This window comes from Lissotriton helveticus, chromosome 7 (genome assembly GCF_964261635.1).
Source record: "Lissotriton helveticus chromosome 7, aLisHel1.1, whole genome shotgun sequence".
Lineage (NCBI taxonomy): Eukaryota > Metazoa > Chordata > Amphibia > Caudata > Salamandridae > Lissotriton > Lissotriton helveticus.
The window spans coordinates 61,121,071-61,148,075 of NC_136068.1; the positions used below are offsets into that span (position 1 = coordinate 61,121,071).

General features: G+C 43.2%; 1 pseudogene across 1 annotated transcript; it reads right to left on the bottom strand.

Moving 5' to 3' along the window:
* Positions 1-4,009: 4,009 nt before the first annotated feature.
* On the bottom strand, positions 4,010-26,788 carry LOC144768043 (epidermal differentiation-specific protein pseudogene; annotated as a pseudogene). Its single transcript, XR_013598430.1, has 3 exons — positions 26,768-26,788; positions 24,251-24,314; positions 4,010-5,191 (listed from the first exon to the last, which is right to left on the bottom strand). The product of XR_013598430.1 is annotated as an epidermal differentiation-specific protein pseudogene (transcript).
* Positions 26,789-27,005: the final 217 nt, after the last annotated feature.

A 27,005-nucleotide genomic window follows, 5' to 3' on the forward strand; every position in this document is an offset into this window, starting at 1 on the left:
AAACATATAATGAGTTTATGAGAATAACATGCTGATTTTGGTGTTTAATGCCCCAAGATTTGCATGCTACAGTAATTACTGTATGTTTTCCCCTGTAAAATGTCAGCACGTTTGGCCTGCTGAAATGTAATAATCCTTGAGGTATTTAATGTATCTGATAAATATTGGATGTGTTAAATATCTTCAAACTCATAATTCCGGCCAATGTGTAAGCAGGGTTTAATTCATGGGTCGGAACATTATGAGCTACTCGTGATCAGGCCTTAAGGGTGGAATTTGTGCTAAAATTGGGAAAAGTGTTGTACCTATAATCACTGCTATATCTATGGGGATCCACATATGGAAGGAAACTATACAGGACTTGCACAACTGATGATGATCTTGAGAGGTGCGACCTCCAGTCAGGGGTGAAAAGTGCAACCGTTAGGATCCAGCCTTTGAGCCAACTACTGCATCAGTAGTTTGGGTAAGTTCCTTTTTCCTTTGGCACCTTTAGATATATTCCTTGATATTTTTTCGCTGGGTATTTGATTAAATGTGTTCCCTTATTTTTAGACTTTTCCAGCAAACTGGGCTTTGAGAGTGGTAAGTTCCTCCTCCTGCGTCACCCTTTTTTCAACCTGTGTGTCGTGTTTTTCCCTTGTGCCATTGGCATTTGTTATGATAATTAAAACACATCTATCAGGCTCTTGTTTGACATTTTTTGCAAGTGAATCTATAAGACGCTTGTGGTAGGTTGATACCTACTTTTAATGTTTACTACCTGGCTACACTCTATGTAAGTTTACCTTTCTGTACTGATTCCTAGATTTTTTCTCTTCAGCAATTGGCCCTCCACTGCTCTTTGTGTGTGGCATGCTTACCCTTCTTTCTTAACACACATTTTTTCTCTTTGCCACCCCTCTGTGTGAACAATGAGGACAGAGAACCCATACCTTATTATATCTTGTTGCAATTTTTAATGCAATGAATCCCATGATAGATATCTTGATAAATAATGATTTTGATCTGTAATATTTCTGGCAGAGTGTTATATATCTTGTTGTTCTATTGTACTGCATGATGGCAATTTAGTCCTCTAATGCATTGCATTTGTATTTATATATTTTTCTGTGATAGTTCTGTTATGTTTTCTCAATATATTTTGGTAGCTCAATGTTTCAGTAAGCAATATTTTCATCTACAACTGTACAAAGCTTTCATTCGTACAAATGAACAATGCTTCTATTCATAGTAGCAGTTTCTAGAGTGAAGGCGCATCGTCTAAATCACATGGGCCAACGTGATTAAACAATTCACTGGAAGCGGTTCAGATTGTGGAGGGTGCACTGTACATTCCAAACAGATGTTGTGACTGTAGATCCAAACTATTATAAGTACCTGGATACCTTGGCTTTGTGATAACGCATAACAATTCAGTCACTAAATTAAGCCTGCTGTTACTAGACTAGACACTATGGTTTCCTGTCACCCACAGGTAGTTACAAGAAGATGCTGAGGATCTGGCACCTAGAGTGAGCTTGGCAGCTGCACCTTGTGGCAGATACATTTATACCGAGGAGCTGCCCCCATGCAGTCAGTGTCCAGACTGGATCAGATAGAGGGCAGATCCAACAAAAATCCTCTTCTGGCGCTATAACTGGGCAGTTGAGGCAATGTCTTGGAATATGAGGATTGCGGTGGAATGGAGCATTTGAGGCTGTACTTGGGAATATGAGGACTACATTTTAGAAGAAGATGACTGTTCCGCTAGCCAATGATTTGCTTGCCCTTAGTCTATTATATTTGCAGCTTTTACTTACTATGGCAGGACCATAGTTAATTTATGGCTGGTAGTATGAGTAACCTTTCATCTGTTTTAGTATAATTATTTTTACCATGTTATTATTGTACGTTTTGTTGATGTTGAGTGATGTCACTTCCTGTATTATCATAAGGCCCAAAGGTTGGGTAGAGCAACTTCCTGTGATGATATCAGAGTCAAAGTTCATGTATGGTAATTTCCCCTGATATCATGAGGAGAGAGGTCAAAGTAATTGAAATAATTTTAGCTACCCTGGCACTTTGGTAAACATCCAGTATATCAGTGCTGTGATGGTGACAATAACGTTTTCCAATCCAAATTACTGATCACACAAATGCTTGAAAACTGTTGAAAATTGCGATTCATTCGTTCTCAACCAGAAACAGATATAATCATACAGGAAATGAAAACATTGATCATTGACTAGATTCCCATACTGGAGAAAAACCCACAACAGAAAGTAATCCTTATTTCACACAAATGTAAAAAAATGTACTTTGTCTATTACATTTCATGGGGTGTTATTTGTTTAGATTTAAAAGAAGTACACAAATATTCTACTTAAACCAGCTAAAATGTAATATAATGAGAAAAAATGGCAAACAATCTAAAGTCGAGTAATCCAGTCCAGCTGCACTTAAATGTTTCTCTATTCAGGGATGTAGCTACCAACGGAGCAGCAGGTGCAATTGCACCTGGGACTAGGATCCAGGAGGGCACTCTGCACCAGAAATATCACTGTTTTTTTTTCCACAAAAGGGGGCATTTTTTAGGCTTGCATTTGGGCCCTACGGTGACCTTGTTATGCCACTGTCTCATTGATTGGATGAATATTGACATATATTAATGTACTTCAGTTGCAGCTGCCAGGAACTCATAAAGTCATTCCAGGAAGGCATTAGCCGATTGGCGTGCTCTGCAGCTACACATTCCAATCAAGGGTAGGAAGTGGGCATTCCAGGCATGGTTAGTGATGTTTGTGGGCATTCACAAGTTCTTCTTCTTCCTCGTTCTTGCCTGGAAAGAGTTGTAGATCAGCCACGTGAGAAGAGGAATTATCATCTGGAAATTTGCTGGGAATGTAGGTTTCCAAGGAGGAAAACCAAAAATTTGAATTGCACAGAGGCTTCTATTCTCTCGGTGTAGAGTGCGCTGCTATGGGTAAAACTGCAGAGGAATGGGATATATCTGTGAATGTCACATGACCATCCAATGATTGGAAATTCTATACCGGGACCATGCATATTCCTGGAAAATGTAAGCTTTCAAGAAAGCTGTAAATCTACAATTGAATGTAGGTGTAAATCTACGATTACAGCTTTAGGCCCTTCTTTGGGAATTGGTCTCATATTCTTCAAGTGTGATCTTCTGATATTGAAAACCATAGAGACGGTCCTACTCACCCAGAGACTTATGCTCTTGCTTCCAGTATCTGGCTGATACAAAAACATTGAGCAGGGCACCAGTAATCTAATATATTGTACATCAACTAAAGCCTTTGGGACAGATGTTCGACTCCAGAGAACAGTAACACACAGTCAGAGTATGTATTTGGCTCCTGTCCTGTGGACAGCAGATTATTACATGTGCAGCTCTGACAATTGGGTTCTAGGGTATGAATTAGTTTGATTTGCACACGTTTTCAGCAAGAGATCTTTCAAGCAGAGATGCTTAGGGGATATATATACATGTATAGCATGGAGTTATGCCATGTACGGTACAAAACAGCCATTGTTGCTGCAATGACACAAAATGGCCAGACTATTGTCCTAGCAGAGTTTCTGCTGAGAGCAGACAGATATTGATGCAGCAGTAAACATCAGTAGCAAGGTATGGCACACCTGAAGGCACAAGCGAATCACTGCCGCAAAGCACCTCAAGTGTGCAGTCAGCTTGAAGTGCATCATAAATGCACACTGGCCAATCACAGCACAGCCTTAAGGTATAAAACAACCAGTCTTACATCGGTACCCCAGTGACTGACATTGAGAGGTAAGAGTATAGCCTTGTCTTTCTGACTCGAGGATACAGTCTTACTGCTATGTAGCAATGACAACCAACGACCCAGTTCATATATGCCATTGGTTGACATTCTTGTAAGGGGTCAGCGTTCATTGTTAACCTACCAGAAAAACACATTTTATGGCATCGAGCATTAGTTGGGTCCCAGGACGACTGCCTGCTAGCTAATGATCTTTTGTGAAATATGGTGTGTGAAAATGAAAGCCCTAAAAGAATCCTTTAAATATTTCTCAGTTTAAAAAAAAAAGCACAAATAGCAAATCAATGTTGAGGTATAGCCGCTAACAAGAAGAAGGTGTGGCAGGCACTACTATTTACTAATGGTTTCAGATTGCACATCTATGTAGATATCTGTGCCAGACTCACAGCGGTATGTGCCATATTCAGTCACCGTCTTACTCCCCTGGAAAATTTTCAGCTCCACTGGAACTGAGATGGTAACCTCCTTGCTCATGAAACTGACTGTTATTTTTGAGCGTGGTGGTACCTTCATCGGCACACTTAACTCTGCCTTCTTCCTCGTGGTGACTGCCTCAACCTCATCTTTCTTTACTGAGAAGGTGTTGGACGCCTCTGCTGAAATATTGGCCACTCCTCCCAAGCTAAATTCAGCACCCACTCTGATTGAAGACTCATTGCTGAATTCAAAGCTATGGGAGACATATTTCTCATACTCTTTGCAAGAAGCAGCAGTGAACTCCTGCTCACTGTCTGTGTTGTTAACGTAAAAATACTGATCTGCCTGAATGTTCTTTTCACTCTCTATCTTTTTCTTGCCCCACAGAAGTGTGGCGGTCACAGAGGCTTTCCCACGGCGCAAAGGATACACATGGGATACTTGATCGTTGAAACCAATATCACAGTAGTTTGCCAGATATTCACCAGTCCTGGCTACAATATACCTCCCCCCTCTATTTGGATGCTCGTACAGAAGCCATGCCCCACTCTGGACTCTGTGGGAGGATATCTTATCACTCATGTTTCCAAACATTAGATTGGTCTCTTGAGTCAGAACTGTTTGACTACCAGCGGCATTGGGATGCTCATAGACTGTGATCTTTGGATTGGTCAGGTCATCAGTGATCAGCCTCAGAGAAGATGCCTTGTCATTCATGTCAAGCGAAGGATGTTCTCCCTCCTCTAGAAGAATGAACCCTCCTTGGTAGTTTGGATGCTCGTACATTAGCCATGGCTGCCCCACCACCTTCACAGACGAGATGCAGTCTCCGAAGTTCTCCAATACCAGATTCACAACATCTGCTGTAAATGTTCTACTGAGCCCCTTGAACTGGCCATTTTCATAGACAGTGATGGTGTTCATGGCGATCAGCTATGAAGTTTCCAATGTGTTTACTGTAGCTGACCCTGTGATACAAAACAACAGCTGGTCAGCGGAGAAACATCATACGTGATTGTGTGAAAACTCACATCACTGTCTTCTCTTTTTAAAAAGGAAATAAGGTATACTTTGATGTCAATGTTCAATCTATTGTACGATTACTTAGTTAACTTATAAGTTACATAAAACACAAATACCACAGTGTGAGAGAACACGACAATAAACACTCCTAAAATAACATAACTTTCTTATATGAGAACATATTATACAGCACTATATGATTAAAACAAAACTTTAATGCAGTGCATTAGAAAAGTCTGATCAAAACAGCTTCCACTTTTTCCTTAGAATCATTACATTTTGATAGTGCATGCTAATGATATATATGTAGCATATCATGATGGTGCGGAAGGTAGTAATAATGAAATTCCACAGGACTCGGGACGTTAATGTGTAAAGTGTACTGCCAGGTAGTGTACAGCTAAAGTATAGAGCTAAGGTGCAAAATAACAAGCCTAAATGTGAAGTGCAGATTACATAATGAAGAATCATATGCAGGAACTGCACAAGGTCTGTGTTTTATAAGGCACAGATTTCTCAGTATTTTACTAGGCATAATGACACAACCCCTAAAGCTAAAGTCCAAAGAACACTGCCTGAAGGAATTTGTGTTTTTTTATGTGCAGAAAACATAATAAAAGTTTATATATGGAAATGATACAGTGTCAACAATTTTCGAGACTTCGTAAATAAGGTGCTGATGTGCCTAGAAGAGTACGACTCAAGGGCATACTGGGCATGATGAAACAAACCATAAATGCAAAGTGTGGTGTCTTTTAAAGTTCATTTTGTAAAGTGTGGATGGCTTTATGAAGGGTCGTATACAGAGGCTACACGTGCCTAGGAGAGTACGGCTCATGATCCTACTGGGCATGGTGACACAACCCATAGAGCCAAAGTGCAGTGCATTAAAATGTATGTTTGATAAAATGGCAATTACGTGGTGACAGGTCCATACAGAATGTACCAAAGGTCTCCAATTTGTTGTCCGAGGCAGCAGAATTGATCAAGATTTGTTGCAACAACGGGCCTTATAGTTAAGATGTTATGTGCCTAGGATAGTGTGACTTCCAAAGGGCAGCCAGCCTCATAAGTATTCTTGTGGGGGCGACATCTCAAGATCAAGCCGGTCATGATGGCTGATAGGGGACCACAGCAGATTTGGTACTAGTTGTATGTACAAATTGAGGTCTATGTTATTCAGATACAAAGTTCCGTAGTTTGTAAAGACCCAGCGACAGGGTTAGTCAATGCTTGTTACTTCAATACAAAGCCCATTTAATGTTATCAACAGTGGGAGATGAACCCCAAAGTGTGAAGGCTGTAGACTATTCATGTTCTTTAACAAGTTTCGGTCTTGCATTACGAATTTCCCAAACTTGGCCTTGTCTGCCACTGACTCCATGCTGTACAAACGAGGGATGACCTCTTTGGCCGACGGAATCCCACGCTGTAGGTAGGCCTCAGTAGGAGTAAGCGGGGATGTTGCAATGCCGGACTGCAGGGAATTATGTGTGTCAAGGATTCTCTTCTGGAGTTACATTGTCTACAACTGTTGACATTATCAATGGATTTCCAAGTTGGGTTCAAATCTCTGATTGGAAGCAGGACTAATGTAGCCAAAAGTATAAGTTTTAAAATGTGCTTTTATACTGCTTGATGGAGATGGGACTTGGCTGAGCTGTGCAGTTGTGGCGCCATGAAAAGTCCGGGTAGGGAGGTCTTCTATGCCCACTTTCTAATAAACAATGTCACATTTGTTTTTTATTGCGGTTTTAATGCAAGTATAAATAATCAAATTGTTGTCCCAGTCCTCCCCTGCAAGTTGTAGATATTCTTTAGCTACCACCAGATTATTGGACCTGTGCTAGTTTGTAGATGTAAACATTTTTTTTATTATGGCCTTCATGGTGTTGTTGGGGGCTGTTGCCTGAAAACAGTATTTAGCAAGAATTGCCTAGCGTTCCTGGTTTTGTTGCACCAGCCAAAGGTACTCCTTGTGTGAGATGGAAAGTGGAATATCTTCTTGTGGACTTTGCACTGGATCTTTTCTACGGCCGTGCCCATCATGCCCGGAAATGTTTGCTGAGCATAGTTGAGGGCAGGGAGAAGTTTGGCACGAACCATCCTCCGAATGGCAGTAGTTGTGGGGCTGTCATGTATTGAGTTTAATATGCACAAGGCATATGTTGACATTATTGCTTTGCGTTTCATTTTGTTTAGCTGCAAAGTCAGTCAGTCAGTTTCACATAGTCATGCTTCCAGATGGATATAATGTTGAACAAAGTCCAGCCTCATTGTCCTAACTGGTAAGCCTCTTCTTAGGATATCTCCAGAAAATGTCTACTTTTATTTACCTCCCATTAGCCACAAGCTCATTCCTGAGATTGTATATGTTCAGGGCATTGAGGGCTTTTTGCAGACCAGATTTTGCGTGTTTGAACAGTACTAGATCATCATCATATTGTATGAGTGGAAGTCTCCAGTCTCCAATTTTAGGTATGACTAGGTTGGCTTCTGCTAAGGCTGGGCCTACATTTGCGGTGTGAAGATTGAAAGCAGTGGCGCCAGCACAAAGCTCTGTTTCAGACCACGGTCAGTGTCAATCTTGGCGGTCGCCATCTCTCTCATGAACTTAACTCGTACCCAGGTCCTGGGGTAAAAGCACATGATTGCTAGTAGCAATTGGGATGATGCTTCTAATCCACTAACTCATGCCATAAGATGTTCCGGGCAACTCTGTTGAATGCTGCTGAGTTGTTGATGAAACAAACAAACAGCAGCAGTGAATTGTGGGTCGTGGCTTCATGGGCAAGGAATGAGAGGACAACTATACTGCCTACCATTGACCCTCCTTCACAAAAGCCTGTTTGATAGAAGGGTAGTAGGCCTTTTGCATAGGCCCATTGCATTAACTCCCGGAACATTAGAACATGTATTGTCAGACTAAGAGATTAAGGGCCAGATGTAGGTAATTTTAATTTACCACCTCTTGAATACCGATTCATACCGAATCGGTATTTAAGAGGTGGTAAAATAGAGGGGGGGAGATGTAGGTATTTCAGATTCGGTAAATACCGAATCGTTAAGATTCGGAATTTACCGATTCTGTAAATACCGATTCGGTATTGCCCATTTATTCCTATGGGCCTTGCAGCCCATAGGAATCAATGGGCAATACCGATTCTGTAATTACAGAATCGGTAAATACCGATTTTAGCAAGGGTGCAGGGGGTGTCACTGTGACACCCTCTGGCACCCCAAAAATAGGCATGTGCGCCATGTGGCACACAGACATGCCCTAAGGGCATGTCTGTGTGTCACATGGCACAGGTGTGCATGCACACATGTGCATGCACACCTGTATGTATGTATGTATGTATGTATGTTTGGATTTAAATAGCGCTTATAACCCAGGGGTCTCTAAGCGCTTGCCTTGGGAACCCGTCCTGGCTTTTCCCTGTGAGATAGCCCCTACAGGGCATCCCCAAGGTGAAAGCCAGGCATCCCGCCGCAGGGGGCCGTTGTGGAGATTAAGCAAGCTTAATGCCCAGAGTTGCAGAGTGTGAACCCATGATTAGGTCAGGCACCGAAGCGAGAATTATCGAGTCCGTAGACATTTGAGCTCAAGACCCTGCCGCGTCGGGAATTGAACCCTGGTCCCGGGTCTGACCTCTGCTTCAGGGTCTGCCTGCTCTAACCAGTGAGCCACACTTCTCCACCTGGATTCGGTATTTTACCACCCAATTGGATTGGGTGGTAAAATACCGATTCTTAAAGCCCTGTGGCACTCTGACATGTGCCAGCTACATCTGCATTTACAGATTCGGTATTTTACCGAGTCTGTATTTACCGATTCGGTAATTTTACCTTTATCGGTAAATACAGAATCGGTAAAATACTGATTCTGTAATTGCATGCCCTACATCTCAAAATCCAATTACCGGTCGGTAACGGCCGAATTCGGCCGTTACCGACCGGTAATTGGCCACCTACATCTGGCCCTTATTTCCTAATGATGTAAAGCCCTCACACATAAAGTTGTTTCAGGTAAACCAGTTGGCTCGGGGTTTGTTAAAAGTGTAGGTTACAAAGAGCCCTTAAGAAATAGTATAAGAAAGTGACAGGATTGGACAAGATCACTGGGAAATTTCCAAAAGCTAATTCTTGAAATTTAACAGCAGTTAAACCCAAATCATCAAATGTAGATGTACAACAGCAGAAAGTATTCCTTTATTAACATTTATTATATCCCAAAATAGCTTCTACTTTTGGATTTTTAGGAGAAGACCCACAGTGCACTATCAAATAATGTGTCCAAGCTTTCAAGTGAGTATTTGCTCATGTATAACTGAATGTTCTTACAGTGTTTTTATCCACACACTTTATTATTTACCCCAATAGACCTAGGGCCAGGTGAACGACGCACCAATTTGGGATGTATGACATCACAACGCATGCTTTTACTCCGCATGCCATTACAACGCAGTTTTTACAACACAAGTCGTTACAACGACATGTGTTGGGGGGCGCTGGATAGTGGAATAGTTCAATTTTCTATTCCAACTCCAGTCCCCGTGGATAATAGGGAAGGTGTTGGATAGAAAAATTAAACTATTCCCTCCCTATCCTACAGCTCCCTCCAGCACAAGTCGTTGTAACGACTTGCGTTGTAATAGCTGCGTCGTGATGGTAGTGCGGAGTAAAAGTTGTGTTGTAAAGGATGTTCCCCCCAATTTGTGACTCGTAAATTGCATTGCATTTGCGAGTCGCAATTTGCAACTCACAAATTAGGATGTACAAAAGTGTCTCAGACACTGTTTGCGATTCCTAATGGGTTTTCAAATTGCATGCCTCATTAATATGACTGAGACATGCGCAATTTATGACCCCATTAGGAATGGCTAGCACTCACAGGGATGGTGGCCTGCTGGGATCAGCAGACCACCATGTCTGTGACTGCATTTAAATAAAGCAGTAGTTGTTTATATGCCACCCACTTTCCTTAAAGGAAAACAGGATGCATTGAAAGAAAAAAAAAAGTGAAACTTTTCAGTTTCATGTTTTAAGGGCAGTAGGTGGTACCTGGGACCACTACCTGCCCTTAAAAATATTTTTTCGACCCATTCACAAATGGGTTGAATGCATTGAAAGAAGAAAAAAAAAAGTAAAACTTTTCAGTTTCATGTTTTAAGGGCAGTAGGTGGTACCTGGGATCACTACCTGCCCTTAAAAATATTTTTTCGACCCATTCACAAATGGGAAGGGGTACCCTGGGGACCCCTTCCTGTTTGCAAATAGATTGCCACCTACTTGAAGTAGGTGCTATATTGCGAGACCCCAATTGCGGTCACAAAACATCCATCCATACAAATGCGATTTGCTATTAGGAAGGGATGCCCTTGGCACGACCCTTCCTAATAACAAGTCTCAAACCTCATTTTGCGAATCAATAAAATGTACTGATTCACAAAATGAGGTTTGTACATGGCCATGCCCTAAATTGTGGTGGTATATTTGGCCCATAGTCTGCTGAATTGCTAAACCTACTTTAAACATGTGATACTTGTCAAAGATGGTAGCCCAAGTTTTTTTTACCATCCACAGATTTAATGCTCTAGTAATTTGCGCATAAAACCAATATCGGTCTTATACTGTGATCGAGAACTATGTCACATTGCCAATATCTATGTGTAATTTAGGTTTGAGTGTTCTCAGCCAGGGTGAGTGCTAATTCTCAGCCTGTTAGATTAATCCTGCCCTGTAGCCAGCATCCAAAGCTACACTTTGGAGCCTTCCACCCCATCTTCCCAAACTCACACTTGCATAATCTCCACTGTTCGCTATGGAGATGGAAGCAAACAGATACATTCTTTGGCACTCGACCAGGGTCTCTGACCCTGAAGAACACTGACCTGATGATAACCCATAATCCACTCTTTGGATATTGATACTTTCCTATTGTACTTTCCTGCGTACTACCTTGTCTGGGTGCTTGATTGTGTCTATAACCCTCAATTATCTGTTGCAGGGAGATGCTCTGCTCCTAGGTGGACCTGGTAGACCCTTATTAACTGGTGGGTCTAGAAACCTGTGCCTCTTAGGGGGTTGTGCTTTTGCATCTTCCTGGTTGGACCCTTATAAACCCCATAAAAGACACTACTTTCTGTTGGATACGCCTATGATGCACCTCTATAGACCCAACAGACAATCATTAATTGTTTCAGGGAAGCTGCACCCTTCAATTTTTCGCAACTAAGCCACTCCTGGTTGAACTCCATAGACTAATGATAACTGGTGGTTTTGGGAACCTGTATCTTCCAAGTGGTATGGCTGTCTCCCTTCACCTTACAGCCACAGTATCTACAATGGCACTCTGAAATCAGAAAGAGACCATGGGCCCAATTCAAAAAGGTAAACTTATTCCTGAAGTTTAAGTTTAGCCCTGAAGTCTAAGATTTGACTTGAAGTATAAGGGTCAATTCACGAAGGCAAACTTAAACCTAAGTTTAAGTTGACCTTTGTGAATATGGCCATTTTAATTCAGGCCTAAATTTAGACTTCAGGTCTAAGTTTGTCTTTGTGAATTGGGCCCTCTATGTTGCCAGTGTTTCGCATGCAATCTTACATCTCAAAGAGGTCTTTTCACATTAACCCTATTTCTTCACCGAACATCCCCTTCTCTTCTGTCCCTCTTTCTCTTCTCTTGTCATTATTTTGAATCTCTCTCAACTTAACTCTTTCACGACCTTCCTAACCTAACTAGTCACCAATCTGTTCCCTCTTTTGCCTTGGTTATCGTCCTCCTTTCATTCTATCCTGTATTCTCATCCATCCATCCCCCCAGTGATTGTTTTCTTAGGGAGAGGAAATATAAGTGTGAAGACACAGATTCAACAAAAACATTAGAAGTATTTGCACTAGCACCCAGCTTGTTGGTGTTTGACACTAATGTAGCACATGCATTTTGTGTATGAGTGAACTAGAGTAGCGGAGATCAGTGGTATCCTTTTAAATACCCCTGACATGTCCTTGCACAAAATGGAAGGTGACAACTGTGCTCCCAGACAGTCGAAGTATATAGCATATATTCCCTCAGCTGGAGTGGGGAGACCCGGACAGTGAAGTGAGGAGTGTGGAGACAGTGGTCCTTTATATATTCCATAAGCCTTTTTGGTTAGCAAGATGCTGCTGCTGATATGCCTTCTGATTACTGCCAATTGGTGGATTGCAGGTGTGAAGGGTGCAACTGAAGACTGGTGAAAGGTAAGGAAGTCTCTATGTTAAGCCTACCCCGTTGTCTTTCCCTGGTTATTGCTTTAGCTTGGCAGATCACATTGAGGTCCAGAAATGGTACACCTCTTAGTGCATCTGTTGTTGTCTGGAGTACAACCTGGAAAGAACACTTGTTTATCAAAGTGGGATCTGAACCACCCACTTTGTTGCATGGTAAACATTGGTGCAGATCCAGAAAATCAAGTATAGAATATGTGACCAAGATATCAAGGACTAAAATATCGATATTTTAGTTCTCGATATTTATATATTCAAGGGATATAGATTTCGAGTTGTGAATAGTAAATCTAAACTTAGCTATATGCCCTTATCTTCTCAATATTTTGGGCTTTGATATTTTGGTCATAATATTGCAGCCACTTGATATTACATACTCATTATTTACATTTTCATTATTTTCCTATTATATTGAGGCTATTTGATATTCTATGCTATATATTCCGCACTACAACTGTAAGCTTGAAGATATGTCTGCATTCCTTGATTTCTCAAACCAACATATAAATACAAGGACGGCTAAAGTGTATGCTTGTTTTGTTCATCGTTGTCTCAAAAATTAAAAGATTTGTGAATGCAGATGTCTTTTTTACCCTTTTTATACTTTCCTCCACATCTCATCCGCAGTATTTTGATTTTCTTTTTACATATATACTGCAAACTTGACCCAAATGACTTTAAATGAGCAGCAGTTACATTGCACATTCATTTGTTTTGCTTTTTTGATTTCGAGTGCATGTGACCCTCCAATGTCTTGATCACAAAATAAAGAAGATTGCAGCTCTTTACTCTAGGGTAAATATCTTCCACTCTCAGGTTTCTGACTTTCCCAAACTTCTTTGCTAAAATAACTATTCCATTTAGACTGCTGTAAGTTGCCATTTGTGAGTGAGAATTCACTATTTTTCCAATAATGTAGATTCAACATTGAACCAGGATAGAAGCTCCATGAGTAATTTTGACTGGGTCTCAGAAGATTTCTGAATATGGGCCTATTGCTGGACCCCCTAGTTGAAGTGTTAGCCTTCCACCCCCAAAGTTTGAATCCTGTTATGCCCTGTGTTGCCTGTGAATTTGTTCCCCGGTTTGTTGTATGTGTGTTTTTTTCTGTGCAGTGCTTGTTTATGTGGATCTTTACCTGTATGCATGTGCAAGTGAAAGTGTGTGTGCTTACACAGAGTCTGTGTATAATGCAGCCACAAAATTTAAGGTTTTCTTATAATGCAACTTTTCATAGAATCCATTTTACTCTCCATGCCAATCACAGACATACAACATACTGTAAGGCATTGTCTCAATTCATCAGAATTAGTAAATCTGCAACAGTAAATGTACTCATAAGAACAGGTACAGATGTACTGCTATTTGGAATCCAGAAACATTGGTAATAGAAAACTGAATTAGTAGGAGATGTCCAGGCACACTATTCACCAATGAGCACCAAGGAAAGTGAACCTGGCTGTGCAATTCTACTTTTCATGAGTGCCAGACAATTGTGTGAGATCCACCAGGAGAGAAGGGTTTTGTCTCTGCCCACATCTTGGGAGACAGGAGTACATGATTTGATTGGATGAAGCTGTGTGCTTTCCTGGAAGAGTGAATATAGCTACTGTTCTTTATAATTCACGTTTTCCCTTCAGTAGACTTTTACTACTGCAGAGGTAGCCCTTTTATTTCATTATGTTTCCTCTACAGGACATTTCAGGTGGACCCCATATACCAGTGGAAACCATTGTATGTCTAGCTTGACAGCTCAACTGATTGTCAGACATTAAGTGATCAACCTAAAGAAAAGCTTGAGAAGCATTGCCAAAAGAGGGGCTTTGGCTCCACTCACATCTTGGTAGCTGAGAGTGCATGTTTTGATTTGACAGAAGTTGTGTGCTTCCAGAAAAACTTGCTATTTATACTCCTGCCTGCCAGGAACACATCTGTGACATTGTAATGCCATTAAAGTGTCTTAGATAACTAGATATGTACACTGTTTGCTTTCTCTAGTGGCAGTACAGGTGTGAGAAGCACAGTCCTAGATTTCAGTTTTGAGAGCCCAGATGTACACTCATCGAAATGGATTTTCAATTCTGACTTGACAGTGCATCTGACACCTGACTTTATGGGATTAACACAAACAAGGGCTTTCAGAGTCATACATTGGAAGGAGCTTAGACTCCACTGACATGTTAGTGTCACTGAGTACAGGACAGGGTTTCTCCCATTAAAAAGCTTGCTTGTATTGCAGTTATTGGCTTGTGTCAAATGTATTAGCCAATACCGCAGGACGGAGTTGATTATGGTGCAAGCCAGTGATCATGGCTATTGGCCTGATCTGTTTCTTACGAAACAGTATGGTTAAGGCACTAGACCTGACATATTTATTGAGAAAAGCATATTTTAACATTGATAGGCATTTAAGTGTGTATTGTTACTATTCTACTTTAAAGCCCCTACATGTAGGTATTTTGTTGCATGGAATTTCATAGATTACTGTTGTAGGCAATGATTTGGTGTTGGTCATACAGGGTGACAAACCATGGTTGTAGAAAGTTCCTCAGTGAGAATCCTTGATAGGCAGTTTAAGGAGAGATAATCTTTTGCTTAGTCAGCTCTACTTTTATATACCTTTCTAATTTTATGACTGTGTGTTTGATATGTGTCTTGTGGAAATGTTTACGCTGAAAACTGTAGGCCTGAGTTGGCTACAGTGAAATGCTGTATACCTGTTTGGTGCACTGGAACCGTTATGTCCAATGCCATAGCTCTTGTTTGCTTATTAGGAAACTTTGTAACATAGGCAGTTGGTCTAGTTTTTGTGAAAGGCATGTGTTAAAATCAATAAGCATTTAAAATTTGGTTGTTAGCGGATAGTGGCACAGGCTATAAATTAGAATGTTGGTTCATTTTATCCCGCAGATCACAATGGTAGGCAATGGTTTTGGTTTTAGCCACCAACTCTGACAAACCGTGGGGAGTTTCACTGTGATGTTTCTTGTTAGACCCTGTTGTTTTCCATGCTGTATTAGTCTACATATTTATGGTTGTCTATATGTATGCATCATGGTTGCTAGTTTATGTGCACTTGAGGTATGGTGTAGAGTCAATGTTAAAGGGTAAAGCCTTCATCAGTTAATGGGGAATTTCCTGCCAGATTTCATAGGTTTATCTGTTTATGATGACACTTTATGACACAACCAATATGCCTGACCCATTTATTTTGAAAACCATGACTGAAGACAATAAGCTTTTGAGGATGGAATATTATCACTCTGTGCTAACGCCTACTGGCAGGTATTTTGATATACATAATTTCACAGATTACCCTAGTGTTGATAGAATATATACACTAAAATGATCCTTGCTAGTCCTTGCTTTCTTATGAGAGAGAACATTTTGCTTTGCCAACTCTATTGTTGTATACATTTTGATTTTTAAGATTGTATGCCAGAGGGTAGCTTTTTTGGAAAGCTTATACTCAGTACAAAGGGCTTGAGCTGGTTACATTTGCCATACCGTTTCCTGTCACACTGAGCAGACGTTTGTGTGTAGTGAAAAGGCTGAGTGTGCTTCTGTGATTTCCACAACACCCCCACTAGTTCCTCCTCAAACAGCCTGTTGCCTGAATAAGACAACCTTAAGGGACAATTCTTCTGGATGGCACCCATTTCCGGCTTCTGAGATATCTGAGATATCGATGGTGCCCCACAGCTACTGTTGCAATGCAGGTGCTCTTAAGATGTCAAACATCAGGTCTGAGAGATACTTGGCTTGAATCTTCATCCACCCCATCAGTTGAGAGTAATCCTCAATTTCTTGAATGTTGGAGGATAGAGCCTGGAAGTCTTTAGCAAGTGAGTGGGAGGTATAGACTGCATGAATATCGAAATGCCTTACAAGACCTGAATGTGATCTTTTAAGGGCAAGCTCCTCAATCTTGTCAACTGGGACTGAAAACATCACATCCTCTGAAAGCCGGGAAGGTTTCTCCAGGAGACTTGCCTAGAGAGGATCCACTGTTAAATTCTGAGGGAGCTCTTTTTTGTTCTTGCCCAAAGAATATAGGCTCTCCATAAACTTTGGTATCAAGATCGTTTCAGGATCTTTCCATTCCCTCCTGAAATGATTCCTTACTGCTGGAATAATCTGAGCATTTGGAAGGAGATGTTTCTGCAACTGACAGAACCAATCGCTATCAGTTCTAGGTTGGTACACTTCAACAGGCAATTGAAATTTTAAGGAAAGATAAGGAATGATTGGTTTGAAATGCTCCTTCTGCATATATTTTCCCTTAGTTATGGCAAAACCAGTACTTTGTCATCATACTAAGAAGACACCCAAGAATAGAGAGTACGGAGAGAAACTGAGAAAAAATCACCACCATGAAAAAGGAGGGGATGCAGGCGCAGGAGAGGACGTGTCCGCTGGTGGTAGCTGTCAGTGATCTGACATGATTTGCAGCTTCTTCTCGCAGAACAAAGGGTACCTACATTTTCTATGTACAACTCCATTAAGATACACTGTCGGCCGATGTACTCAAGCATGGAAAAAAAGCAGCCGAAATTCAATCCTCTTTATACTTTATATAGTTCTGAGGTCCTATACCATAGGCGAGCATTACCTTGTCCTCAAGGGCCATGTACCCCTTTCAAGAAACTCCAATCTTTTTTATTTTAAAGGGAGCTCCAAGGAAGTCAACGTAAGATCAAATTAAGTTTATGCAACAAAACATAACATGTAAACTGTGAGCCAGACATCCACCTACTATAAATCAAAAGCCGCTCCCAGCCTGTATACCTTGAGTCCGAGAATGCGAGTAGGCAAGAACAGCTGCCTAAGGTTAAAGACAGCAAGGGACTTTATTTCGAATAATTTCTTTCCAGCATAAGATTTTTTATTTAGATATTTATTTTTATTATATTTATGATTCATTTAAAGTTTTTGTAGAGCGCGTAGTAACCCGTGAGCATCCCAGCGCTAGGCCTAGTAAGTCAAGAGAACACAGAAGTCGGGACTGTTTAAGGAGTCAGGGAAAGAGAAGAGTTTTCCAGGATTTCCTGAAGTGGAGGAGGTTTGGTTCTGTTCTCAATTTCCGGGGCAGAGAATTCCAGTGCTTAGCCGTATTCACGGAAAAGCGACGTCCACCTGCACGGGCTTTTTTCACTCTGTGTACTACAATGAGGTTCTCATGATCTGACTGGAGTGATCTAGTAGGTATGTAGGGAGTGATACAGTTTTTAAGAATGGAAGGACCTTTGTTATGGAGGAGTTTATGTGCCAGGCAAAGAGCCTTAAACACCACTCTTTCTCTGACTGGCAGCCAGTGAAGATGCCTCAAGGCCGGCTTTGCCGATGTTCTGGCCGGAGTGTCGGTAAGCAGCCGGGCAGCGGCGTTCTGGATTTTCTGAAGTGTGTTAAAAGTAGCTTCTGGGGCTCCTAGGTAGATGGCATTACTGTAGTCCAACCTGGACACAATGAGGCCTTGGATCAACAGCTTTCGGGAGGTGGGGGGCAGCAGAGGGAGAACTTTCCTACAAGACCTAAGGAGTCCAAAACAGGTACCCGCCGTTCTTTTAGCCTGGGTTCTGAAGGTTAGGTCTTTCTCAAGCCATATTTCCAGGCTCTTGACCTCCGTTTTGGGGACCGGGGGTTCACCTAGGCAGGCGGGCCAGATGTTAAGAGGCAGGGAGGGCCCTTTTTGTCCAAGAAGCAGAACTTCAGTCTTAGACCCATTCAGTTTGAGTGCTGAGTTGTTCATCCATCCGTGTATTTCGGAGAGACAGCTGTGGAGATTGGAGGGTTCTTGCTTGGGATGGGAGAGGGTTACCACGAGCTGGGTATCATCAGCGTAGCTGATGATCGTCACTCCGAATGGCGTGAATACCTCCTCCAGGTGAGACATGTAAACGTTAAACAACGTAGGACTTAGTGACGAGCCCTGTGGCACTCCACACTGGAGGGGAATGGCAGAGGAGCGGCTGTCATTCTCCCAGACTTGAAAAGATCGGTGACTGAGAAAAGACGAGAGCCATTTCAAAGCTCTGCTCTTCACTCCGATATTTCCCAGGCGCTGGATTAAAACCTGGTGATTGACAGTGTCGAAGGCCGCACTGAGATCTAGGAGGATCACTGCCACTGATCCTCTTGTGTCTAAAATGTCTCTGGCCTTCTCCACTGCTGCCCTGACCTGGGCGGAAACCCGTCTGGGAGCTCCTGAGCAGGTTGTTGGATTCCAAAAATAGCGACAGCTTTTTGTTCACTAATTTCTCCGCGACTTTACTGTTCCCAGGGAGAAGGGAGATGGGTCTGTAGTTTACTAGGTCCTCAGGGTCCAGGGAGGGTTTTTTAAGAAGCCCTTTCACAACCGCCGCCTTCCAGCTGGGAGGGACTTCTCCTTGGAGCAGAGAGGCATTGATAAGGGCGGTGAGCGGAGGGACAATAGTATGGGTGACTTTCTTGAGGAAACGCATGGGGACCGGGTCACTAGGGGAGCCACTCTTAATTGTGGCAAATACCGCAGCTACCTCTTCTGTGGTTACCGGACCAAAGGAATCGAGGTGGGGACCAGATGGTTCCGAGTGCGGATTCCTCAAGGGGGGAGAATTACCTCTGTCACCTTCAGTGTAATCAACTTCCGAGTAAGGATTCATAAAGGGGGGGAGTTGCCTCTGTCATCTTCAATGGAATCAACTTCAATAAGGGGTAGAGAGCCGAGGATTTTTTTTATTTTCTCATCAAAGAAGGTTGCCAGTTTGTTACATTTGTCCTCCGCAGCGTTGGAGTCAAGGTATTTTGCTGGGGTGTCGGGGACATGGAGGAGTTCTTTCAGGATACTAAAGGTTTCCCTAGCAGAGCAGGAGGAATTTTTTATTTTTTCCTCATAAAATGCTCTTTTGGTGTTCTGGAGAGCGAGCTTGTATGTTCTCATAGCTATCCAGAACACGTCTTTTTTGTCAACTGACTTATCCTTCCTCCACATGCGTTCAGCCTTCTTACACTCCTTCCGTAGTGCATTCAAGTCAGGAGTGTACCATGGAGCGGGAGTAATCCTCTTTTTTTGTTTAAAGGTGCTGGTTCGAGGTAAGAGGCTGTCCAGTGACTGGGTAAGCCAGTCATTGAATTCGGTATCCGCCGTTTTGGGATCCCGAGAGGGGAGGGGGGGGGGATTCCTTGAGCTTAGATGCCCAAGCTTCTGGTACAAGTTTGTGCCAGTGTCTGATGAGGGCTCGGGTTTTGGGCAGCTGGAAAAGAGTAGTCTCAAGATGCCAATCAATGGGGATCAGAAAGTGATCTGTCCATGGGAGCGGAAGAGGCAGCCGAGTTTTAAAATCTTGGATGTTCGTGAAGATAGGATCCAAGAGCTGGCCCTTATCATGGGTGGCCTGTGGGTTAAGAAGACACAGGCCAACCGAAGAGAGGTCCGTCAGCAATTCGGCTGCGGTGTTGTCGGTGGGATCCAAGAAATGGAGATTAAGATCCCCTAGGAGAAGGAAGTTAGAGGCTGTGGTTGCTCTCAGGGTAACATGATCAATAAGCTTGCTGGGGAATTCTCCGAGTGGGCCTGGGGGCCGATAGACTAACAACCCAGAGAGAGAGATTGCGGGCGTGATCTGTAGAGTGAAGTAGCAGCTTTCACAGTCTTTGATGTTACCATTTTCAATTCTGCAAGTAAGGTGAGCCTTGAATAAAATGGCTAGGCCACCTCCTCTGCCAAGAGGTCTATTCAAAAAGCAGATTTGATAGCCAGGGGGTAAGGCATTAACGATATCAAAGTCGTTATTGGGCGTAAGCCATGTTTCTGTTAGAAACAGAATATCCATGGCAGAGTCTCGAATAAGGAGGTTTATTTCGTGAGCGTGTTTAACGAGGGACATACAATTGAGAAGGCCAAGTTGGAAGGCATGAGGTTGTGCCTCGGCACAGGGCGGGTTGCAAAGGTTACAGCTCGTAAATAGATTCTCTCCTGTGAAGATATATTTACAATTAAGGTGTTTAGTCGAGTTCAATGCACAAAGCTGGTCGTGAGTATATGATATCCTGCGCTTAGGTGAATCGGGCGTAGTGCCTGGGCCTAGGGCCGTCTGGGCCCGGACGGGCCCAGACGGGCTTGCCTTAGGCGCGCCTTTGGCGCACAGACGTCGCGCCCGCTGCGCCGGTAGAAACACATAGTTTTATAAGAGGGGGAGAGGCCTTAGGTGCAAGGGCGTGTCCTGTAACGGGATTCCCTCTCCCGCGTCAGCGCTGACCTCGGCTGCGCGGGGGGGTCAAGGCAGAGTGAGTGCCTAAGCTAGCAGCGTTTCAGGTAAAAACACAGTATTCTACACAAGTTTTAAAATATCACAACAGCTAAAATCTCCCGGCTGTGCCTCGGGAGTTTACCAGGTTTCTGACGCGACTCGTATTCAGCTCGTTTAAATATGGGGAGGGGGCGTGGCCGTCGTCGACGGGGGCGTGGTTCCACGGCGGGCGGGAAAGCTGTGCCTGCACCGGATTCCCTCTCCCGCGTCAGCGCTGACCTCGGCTGCGCGGGGGGGTCAAGGCAGAGTGAGTGCCTAAGCTAGCAGCGTTTCAGGTAAAAACACAGTATTCTACACAAGTTTTAAAATATCACAACAGCTAAAATCTCCCGGCTGTGCCTCAGGAGTTTACCAGGTTTCTGACGCGACTCGTATTCAGCTCGTTTAAATATGGGGAGGGGGCGTGGCCTAAGTCGACGGGGGCGTGGTTCCACGGCGGGCGGGAAAGCTGTGCCTGCACCGGGATTCCCTCTCCCGCGTCAGCACTGACCTCGGCTGCGCAGGGGGGGGTCAAGGCAGAGTGAGTGCCTAAGCTAGCAGCGTTTCAGGTAAAACCACAGTATTCTACACAAGTTTTAAAATATCACAACAGCTAAAATCTACCGGCTGTGCTTCAGGAGTTTACCAGGTTTCTGACGCGACTCGTATTCAGCGCGTTTAAATATGGGGAGGGGGCGTGGCCTAAGTCGACGGGGGCGTGGTTCCACAGCGGGCAGGAAAGCTGTGCCTGCACCGGGATTCCCTCTCCCGCGTCAGCGCTGACCTCGGCTGCGCGGGGGGGTCAAGGCAGAGTGAGTGCCTAAGCTAGCAGCGTTTCAGGTAAAAACACAGTATTCTACACAAGTTTTAAAATATCACAACAGCTAAAATCTCCCGGCTGTGCCTCAGGAGTTACCGGGTTTCTGACGCGACTCGTATTCAGCGCGTTTAAATATGGGGAGGGGGCGTGGCCGTCGTCGACGGGGGCGTGGTTCCACGGCGGGCGGGAAAGCTGTGCCTGCACCGGGATTCCCTCTCCCGCGTCAGCGCTGACCTCGGCTGCGCGGGGGGGTCAAGCCAGAGTGAGTGCCTAAGCTAGCAGCGTTTCAGGTAAAAACACAGTATTCTACACAAGTTTTAAAATATCACAACAGCTAAAATCTCCCGGCCGTGCCTCAGGAGTTACCAGGAGTTACATGCTCAATCTTGTCTGAATAATCAGAGGCTGCATACATTTAAATATATTCAATGTTGAGGTATTTTCCTGATGCCGTTTTGCCGTGATGACCGACATTCACTGCGGGAATTGTTTCTCTTTGTAGAAATCATAAGAAACTTCAAAGATCGAGCAGTTTTTATCAAGCCAATTAAACTGTGACGATTTGAATACGCACAAAGAGTAACCTGATTAATTCACATACAGAAACATTAAGGAAACTCGCCTCTACTTAGGCAGAGACCTGCAAAGTTATCCTCTGACTTTTGTGAAGGGTCACAACTGTTTATTCACTGTACTGTCCTGAAGAAGGTCTTAAGGAATTATTCCGTTGAAGAACGAAACGTCGACCATACAGTCCTTCTCCTGATTTTTTTGATTAATTTGCACTGATGATTTTCATACTATGATGGAATAGTTGTCATCTTTCTTGATTAATGCAGGATTGGACTTTCTCTGCAAATGAACTTCATGTTGATTTGACAAACTGATTTCATTTGTTTAATACTGTGTTCTTAGCAGTGATTGTTGAAAATGTACCCTATTTGACTTTTGAAAGCAATATATAAACTAAGTATTTATTATCAGAAATGTAGTATTCGGTGTCTTCCTCATCTCCTATTTCTTTGAGTGTTTATACATTTAAGTTGGTCTAACGCTCCTTTTCATATATTGAATTTATTTAAATGTATGCAGCATCTGATTATTCAGACAAGATTGAGCTAGTATCTAAAAACAAAATCTTATGTTGGCAAGAAATTATTCGAAATAAAGTCCCTTGCTGGCACTATCAACTCTATACTGCTTATACTAGCCCAAGCCCGCAAGGGTAAATTTGGGTTTCCCCACCCCTTTGTCTGATTAAGGTTAAAGACAGCGGGCAGATTTACGTTTCCTGCCGCATACCTGCAAATCAGCAGAGATGCGCCAGGAAACCTGCGACACGCATCTCAATCTTTGCACCACCACCGATGTGCAGCATTGTAAATGCGGCGCATCATGGTGCAAGGAAATGCACATGTGTGTCGCATCTGCTGCCATAACGTTGGCGCAGTGCTGGAGTTGAGTCGTGGGCGCAACGCAATTCCAGCACTGTGCCAACCCTGCCTATGTCTAACGTGGTGCGTCAAGCCTTACTCCTGCTTGAAGCAGGCGCAAGGTTTTGACGCAGCCGGGTCGGAAAAGTGGCTCTGCATTACTTTTCTGAGGTGTTTCTGCGCCAGAACGCCACATGAAACCTGATGCAGGTTTCATGTGGCGCAGGGCTTTACAACGTGACGCATCTCCCTAGATGCGTCACTTTGTAAATACACCACAGCATGGCGCTGGCTTTACGCTGCTGCTGTGTCACAGAAGTGGCGCAATGGCGGCGCAAAAGTGGCATAGGGGACTTGTAAATCTGCCCCAGCCGGTCTACGCTCCAGCTCAAACCCTTGCTGCCCACGTCTAATAGAATAAGGGGGGGGGGCTACCGCCTGTGGCTAATACAAGAGCAGACTGGTGCATTGAGTGAGGCTATTGGACAAAGGCAGGGGCAACACACAAGTATTCACATATAGAGCAAGTGGGCCAGTGCACCACTTATTATGGGCAGAGAAATGGACCCCTGCAGAATACTAATCCTTTTGGGTTCTGGAGTATCATGCTACTCACCAAAAAGTGCTTTAATGCCTCGTCCTGGGTAGTAGGCACTACATATACAATTACATCTGATAGAAATAAAATGGAACGGAGAATCTTTCACTGCCACATGACCCCTGTCAGAGTGAAGAGCCGGGACACTAATAGCAGCTACAGCTGATAAAATAAAGTTCAATACCTTTAAAGAGTTCTACCTCACTCTGTCTACAAGAAAAGGGGCTCCAGCATCCCCAGTGAAAGTGAATGGAGTGACACAAAAAAGAAACTGGATGTGCAGCAGAATAAGAGGGGCTTGAGCTCCTTTGGAGTTATGGGAAGTGTAAAAAGGCTTAGGAATGGGTGAACAAAGGGGAATAAAGCTGGCATATTACTCGACTAAATAAGGATTTGGATGAGGAAGAGGAGGTAATAGGTGTTCCTTGTTAAATGTCTGAAAAGTGGTATTTTATTACTTATTATTGTTTCTGTCATCTAGCAAAAACAATTCCTGCACTGGTCTTGCAAAGGAAACATGAAAATCATTACATTTGTCAATGTGTTTATTTAATGGACTAGCACTAAAAACAGGCATTAAGTCTTGAAAAGGAGCATGTGTAAAATAAAGTTACCTTCAGAGTCGCTCTCTTTCTCTGTCTGAAGTGGGAATCTGCGTTTCCAGCTTGTCTGTCTGTCCTATAACACAAAATAATGCAAAAGGTCAGCACGCCTTTAGTATGAGTCAATAATGCTGAAAGATGGGAAGTACTGCACTGATTTGTGCATCTTCACCACACACCCACCTCTAGGCAGGGGTGTACAAGCAGAGGTGCAGCAGGTGCGGTGGCACTAGTCAACTCACCCCAATTAATGGCTGTAATGCAACACTCAGGGAATGGGGCACCGAGATTGTTCATTGCATTGCGGCCCGTAAGATCCTGGCAATGCCACTGCCACTAAGGAGAACATGCTTGAACTCCCACTGCTAACCATCAGCTCTTCACTTAATCCATTTCACACCGTGGCATCATTTTGATGAGCTACAGCAACGTTTCTGCCCAGAAAGGTACAAAGTTGATCCAGAGCTTCCATTGTGTCCAAACATGACCAACTGACTCACTTTCACAGGTGCACACTTGGATACCATGAGCTTAATTCACTGATACTATCTATCTCACTCACTGAGTCACTCACTAACTCACCCGCAGAAGGGTTTGCTTTCACCTTCACGAAGGCATTCTGCATCCCACCGTCACTCGCTCAGTGCACACTCAACTATTCACTTACTTACACACTCAGTGCCATATTCAGTTACTTATCCACACCTCACTATTCATAAAGAGAAGCCACAAATCAAACTATCACCCAATTCCCACATATGCACTCTCAGCATTGCAATACACACTAACACTTGAAATACGCTCACACTTCTCGCACCCACACTTTTCCACACTCAGTCACAGTCTTTACAATCACCTGTAGTCAATCCCAAACACACACACATAAACACCTCTATTGACACTAGTTTGACCCTTCAATGTCACAAAACTGCACATCCGCCCACCTGGTGGGACCCGTCAGTGTCACAAAAGTGGGCATGCACCGACTTCCATGTTCACTTGTATGCACACACACACAGTGAAAGCTCCCACCCTCCCAGTCACTTGTTGCCCCATAGGCATTGTTCTGTCCTTCTCTCTACCTGACCTACACCTGAGATGTGGAGGTCCCTGGCCCCTCTCTCACTTCTTCTGTTGTCCCAACTTTTTATCCATCAGCAGCATCATCATTATCATTATTAACTTCATATATTGGTTTTGCATTGTATGTTAGTATAGCTGCGTGAGGATGCCACTTAGTGTTTAAAGGTCACAGTGCGTTGTGTTGTTCAGTGTATTACTTTGTATCATGAAGTGGTTGTTAGTATGAGAAAGTGTATCACAACATGCACTAATGTCAATGTGAACAACAAAGTAAATGTCGTAGTATCTGCGGCTTAATATCTACCTGGCTTTAATGCACTAACACATGCAAACACTGGCATGACAAATGCTGTTTGCAGTAGGGGTGGGTGGAATTTGCGTAATCGCATTACGCAAATCTCCACGAAATGGTATAAAATCTACGCGAACATGCAGAAATTCCGAGAGCACGCGGAATTGCTTGCTCGCGACGCTTTTTTACTGTTCGCAATTGCTGTTTGCGTGTTCCGGGGGGAAATATCTTGCGAACACGCATTTTGTACACTCGAAGAAGCAAAAAAATTTCTTGAAATCACAGAGCGCAGAACTATGGGGAATTTTGCATTCTCCGTGGAACGCGAAATTACCTAAATTCCGCAAATTCCGCAAATGGAACAGAATTTACCACCCAGGCCTAATTTGCAGCTGCTGGCACTTTAAATCCAGATCTATTGGCGTTGCCAATGCTTGTTAACATTTTCTCCTTGGATAGATCCCTTTCCCTAAGCCCCTCACATGGGTTTGGTTGCATTCCATTGTCTTTCCAACCCTGGATACGAATTTACTCCAACCCTTTGCTGGATCAATTCTCTGACCACTTCCAGGATGAGAATGGGTGTAATTTGTGAATGTCCACAAACTCACCAGCTTGTGTTGTTCAAAAGATCTTAAGACAAGCAATGTATGGGTTTGGCCATTTCCATCATTGCTCAGGGATTTTACCGTAGAATATACACAATTGTGCAGACACTCACTCATTAGTAAATGCAATTCCACATGATACTTATTATTTTGTGCCTACCTCACAGGAATAAAAACGAGGGTTTAATCATTCTCCCAATAACTGTGCTTGTGTGTATGTGTGGGTGTGTATACATGTGTGAGCGCACTCTTGTATCTGTGTAATTCAGTTTAGATATGACATGTCTGTGTGGGTTTACAGATCTGTATTTGCATGTGTATCTGCTTGAGTGTTATGTATGTCAGCATGCATGCGAGTTAGGCTTATGAGTATGTGTGTGAAATGCATTTATGTGATGTGTCTGATTTGTTTATGCCCCAGTATAGGCAGAGTGACAGGCATCACCGCCACAATGAGGATAGGAGTAGCACCTATTCTACCTACTCCCTCCCTGAGACTATGTTAGTTCACAAAAATGAGTGCTACCATCCATGCACAGTACTCACCAGCAGATAGATGTCCCCTCTTCAGTCTCTCCTTGCACTTGCCTACCAGACACCCACTATATAAGGCCTGGCTTCTGCCCCTCCCAGGCCACTGGGTCACTATTTTCCATATGTAAACAGCCCCCAGCTGAGTTTTAAGCAGCTCTCTAATCGAATCAGCTTCTAAGCATTCATTGAAATGTCTAATAATGCAAATATAAGCACATCTCTTCAGGCACACAGAATACATTCTCAAAGT